The sequence below is a fragment of the Bos indicus genome, chromosome 13 (genome assembly GCF_029378745.1).
Source record: "Bos indicus isolate NIAB-ARS_2022 breed Sahiwal x Tharparkar chromosome 13, NIAB-ARS_B.indTharparkar_mat_pri_1.0, whole genome shotgun sequence".
Taxonomy (NCBI): Eukaryota; Metazoa; Chordata; class Mammalia; order Artiodactyla; family Bovidae; genus Bos; species Bos indicus.
Window position 1 is genome coordinate 49,824,189 of NC_091772.1, and position 5,145 is coordinate 49,829,333.

At 41.9% G+C, this 5,145-nt stretch overlaps 1 pseudogene; it reads right to left on the reverse strand.

Moving 5' to 3' along the window:
- Positions 1 to 3,240: 3,240 nt before the first annotated feature.
- On the reverse strand, positions 3,241 to 4,646 carry LOC109567784 (splicing factor 45-like; annotated as a pseudogene).
- Positions 4,647 to 5,145: the final 499 nt, after the last annotated feature.

The following is a 5,145-nucleotide window of genomic DNA, read 5'->3' on the forward strand; positions in this document are numbered from 1 at the left end:
GACTAAATTAATATCTCCAGTGCTACATGTTCTTCTAGAACTCCTATTCCCTCCATTAAGAGATGAAATTTTGTTGCCTTGTTGTTGTTTAGTCCCTAAATCATGTCTCACTCTTGGTGACCCCATGGACTGCAACATACCAGTCTCTTTTGCCCTTCATTATCTCCTGGAGTTTGCTCAAATTCATATTCATTGAGTTGGTGATGCTATATAACCATCTCAACCACCACTGCCCCATTCTCCTCCTGCCTTCAATCTTTCCCAGCATCAGAGTCTTTTCCAATGAGTCGGCTTTTTATCAACCAAAATATTAGAGCTTCAGCTTCAGCATCCATCTTTTCAATGAATATTCAGAATTGATTTCCTTTAGGATTGATTGGTTTGATCTCCTTGCGGTCCAAGGGACTCTCAGGAGTCTTCTCCAGCACCACTGTTTGACCGCATCAATTCTTTGGCATTCAGTATTCTTTTATGGTCCAACTCTCACATCTGTATGTGACTACTGGAAAAACCATAGCTTTGGCTGTATGGACCTTTGATGGCAAAGTGATATATCTTATTATTATTTTCTTTTTTTTAGAGAATGCTCTAGTTTTTGTAATCAAACCCATGTAGATAAAACCTTACATTTACAGTGAGCTGTGTGTGTTAGCAGCTCAGTCATGTCTGATTTTTTGCAACCCCATAGACACTCACTAGACTCTTCTGTCCATGAATTCTCCAAACAAGAATACTGGATTGGATTGCCATTTTCTTCTCCAGGAGATTTTCCGCACCCGGGGATCTAAGCTGAGTCTCCCACATTGCAGGCAGACTCTACCATCTGAGCCACCAGAGAAGCCTTATTCAGTGAGTTACCTCTGTACAAATAGAGAAAATTATGTTTAGCCTTTCTAGACCAACATGACTATTAATTTCTGTACAATGCCAAGCTGACAAGGTACAATGGGGACACATTTTCCAAAGTTGACAGCACAGCTAAAGTTTACAAAAATGCATATTATATATTTATACACACACACACACACACACACACACATATATATATATATATAGAGAGAGAGAGATGGACTCATGAACTGTAACCCACAAGACTCCTCTGTCCATGGAATTCTCCAGGCTAGAATACTGGAGTGGACTGCCACTTCCTAATCCAGGGGATCTTCCTGACTCAGGGATTGAACCCAGGTCATTCAGGGCAGACTCTTTACTGACTGAGCAATCAGTTCAGTTCAGTACAGTTCAATCACTCAGTCTCGTCTGACTCATTGGGAGCCATTAGGGAAGACCTATAGATTTATTTATTTATATAAACAGATCAATAGCAGTATGCTATGCACCAATAGCCACAACAGTTTTTCCAAGTTTTGAAGTTATATGAATAAAATTATAGAGACATTCAACATGCTCCAGAAGAACTATACAATAAAAGATCTTAAGGACCCAGATAACCATGATGGTATAACCACTCACCACTCACCAAACATCCTCGAGTGTGAAGTCAACTGGGCCTTAGGAAGCATCACCATGAACAAAGCTAGTGGACGTGATGGAATTCCAGCTGAGCTATTTCAAATCCTAAAAGATGATGCTTTGAAAGTGCTGCAATCAATATGCCAGCAAATTTTTAGAACTTAATAGTGGCCACAGAACTGGAAAAGGTCAGTTTTCATTCCAATCCCAAAGAAAGGCAATGCCAAAGAATGTTCAAATTACTACACAATTGCATTCATTTCACATGTCAGCAAAGCAATGCTCAAAGTTCTCCAAGCTAGGCTTCAACAGCACACAAACAGTGAACTTCCAGACATTCAAGCTGAATTTAGAAAAGGCAGAGGAGCCAGAGATTAAATTGCCAACATTCGTTGGATCATAGAAAAAGCAAGAGAATTCCAGAAAAATATCTACTTCTACTTCATTGACTATAATAAAGCCTTTGACTGTGTGGGTCACAGCAAACTATGGAAAATTCTTAAAGACATGAGGATACCAGACCACCTTACCTGTGTCCTGAGAAACCTGTATGCACGTCAAGAAGCAACAGTTAGAACCAGACAAAGTAAAAAGGACTGGTTCAAAATTGGGAAAGGAGTATGTCAAGGCTGTATACTGTCACCCCACTTATTTAATTTATATTCAGAGTACTTCATGCAAAATGCTGGGCTGGATGAAGCACAAGTTGGAATCAAGATTGCCAGGAGAAATATCAATAACCTCAGATACACCGAAGACATTGCCCTTATGGCAAAAAGCAAAGAGGAACTACAGAGCCTCTTGATGAAAGTGAAAGAGAAGAGTAAAAAAAGCTGTATTAAAACTCAACATTCAAAAAATGAAGATCATATCCTCTGGTTCCATCACTTCATGACAAATAGATGGGGAAACAATGGAAACAGTGAGAGACTTTATTTTCTTGGCTTCCAGAATCACTGCAGATGCTGACTGCAGCCATGAAATTAAAAGATGCTTGCTCCTTAGAATAAAAGCTATGACAAACCTAGACAGCATATTAAAAAAAAAACAGAGACATTACTTTGCCGACAAAGGTCTGTATAGTCAAAGTTATGGTTTTTCCAGTAGTCATGTATGGATGTGAGAGTTGGACCATAAAGAAGGCTGCACACCAGAGGATTGATGCTTTTTAACTGTGGTGCTGCAGAAGACTCTTAAGAGTCCCTTGGACTGCAAGGAGATCAAACCAGTCAGTTCTAAGGGAAATCAGGAAATCAGTCCTGAATATTCATTGGAAGGACTAACGCTGAAGCTGAGACTCCAATACTTTGGCCACCTGATATGAAGGACTGACTCATTGGAAAAGACCCTGATGCTGGGAAAAATTGAGGGCAGGAAGAGAAGGGGATGACAGAGGATGAGATGTTTGGATTGCATCACCAACTCAATGGACATGAGTTTGAGCAAGCACTGGGGAGATGAAGGACAGTGATGCCTGGAATGCTGCCATCTGTGGGGTTTCATAGAGTTAGGCATGACTGAGTGACTGAGCAACAACTACAAGCACACTCCAAAAAAAAAAAAAGGTTAAAAACAAAAACCTCAAAAATAGCTAAGTTCTGTTACTGTTTTTGTACCTGGTACCATTTTTAAAAAATTAGCTTCTCAATCATCATCTGGAAAGAACACAGTCTAGAATACCTTCATTTAAAACACTTGTGATAAAGCATGGTCACTACTACTTATCATAAGGATCACTGGAGATGACTCAGCCTCTAGTTTTAAAAATCAAACTTGTTCTGCCAAATACAAGACCCTGAATTTATGCAAATTAAACATGCTTTTTACATGTTTTACATGTAAAATTACACTGTGGGAGACCTGGGTTCAGTCCCTGGGTGGGGAAGATCCCCTGGATAGGGAAATGGCAACCCACTCCAGTATTCTTACCTGGAAAATCCCATGGATGGAAGAGCCTGGTAGGATACAGTCCATAGGGTCGCAAAGAGTTGGACACGACTGAGCGACTTTCTTTCTTCTTTCTTAAACATGCTTTGACTACCTGGCCACCAAAACTATTCCCATTCAGATCAACAACAGTTTTAATTGCTGCCTCAACCCTGTCGAATTCTAAGTATATTCACACTGCTTCATCAACAGGGCCATCAAAAATTTCAAATATCACACATTTTCCAACTTTGCCATATTTTTCACACTCTTCCTTGGTTTCAACTTCCAAATCTTCATCCACCTCTCCTGCACCAACCCTGTTCCTGACTAGGATCACTTTGGTAGGGCACAAGTATTTTAGCTAGTGGATTTCAATTCAACTTCTTGGTTGCCTCTATCTCGGTGGCTTGGCCCACGATGATTGCCTCCCTACTTGGTGGTCTTCTCCACTGATGGTGCTGTGCTCAGACCCTGCTCTTGCTTCCTGATACCCTGGCCTTCCCAGAAGCCTTATTTCTGCATAAATTTATGTACTACCCTGCCCCCCATGTTGGCGAGGAAAGAGTTGCCAATGCTGGTTGTCTGGGATCGCAGTCTGTCCTATTCCTTGTACACTGTGGAAGGGATAGAAACTTTGGAAGACTGTGAGCGAGGTGGCGAATCCTCTTCATAAGGGACGTCTTGGGGTAACTCTGTCCTTCTCCACAAGAGACGTGGCGGGGTGTGATGGTGGCTCCGCCCTTATTCTTTTCCTCCTCTCTCACTCATAATCTACATCTTCAACAGAATCTGGATCTGGTGCACCTGGAAAATCCACTAGCTTCATGTCTATTTATGCCTTTTTTCTCTCTCTTCTGTTTCCTTCTGTCTTTCCAGTTCTTGCTGTCTCTGTTGCTCTTCTCTTTGGTGCTTCACTACTTTCTTATAATCATTAGGAAACATGGGATCCTATACATCAGCTGAGGGGATAAACACTTATCCTGCAGAAAACTGGCTGGAAACGGTCGTTGATGCCCGTGGTCATGTGTGGTGGGGGGTCCACTATTTGTTGCTCATGAAAAGCCACTTCGATTCAGGCCAATTGCTGGAGGAAGGATTGCACTTTGTTTTGTCCTCTGGCTCTTGGCTTGAGTGAGAGCTACCTTCTTCACCTGGTGCTGAGAATGCAGAAGTTTGAAGTATTTGGACCAGCCTTCTGTTTTTGAGTCACTGGTCGCCACTCCCGGGTTGCCGTACAGGGACATCTTCTCAGTTCAATGCAAGCACACCTGGCAGATGCTTCTGGCACCACAGATGTGCACAAGGCCCACCATGCTGCATTGTTGCTGGGCTGGGCAATCATTGTCAGCCCTCAATGGCCTGACCCCTCTGGAGGCCATCTCTTTGATTTTTAATACACTGTCTAGGTCTATCATAGCTTTCCCTCCAAGGAGTCACTGTCCATAGCGATTTTGGAGCAGGCAAAAATAAAATCTATCACAGCTTCCACTTTCCCCCCTTCTATTTGCAGATGACACCACTCTTAAGGCAGAAAGTGAAGAGGAACTCAAAAGCTTCTTGATGAAAGTGAAAGAGGAGAGTGAAAAAGTTGGCTTAAAGCTCAACATTCAGAAAACTATGATCATGGCATCTGGTCCCATCACTTCATGGAAAATAGATGGGGGAAAAGTGGAAACAGTGGCAGACTTTATGTTTTTGGGTTCGAAAATCACTGCAGATGGTGATTGCAGCCATGAAATTAAA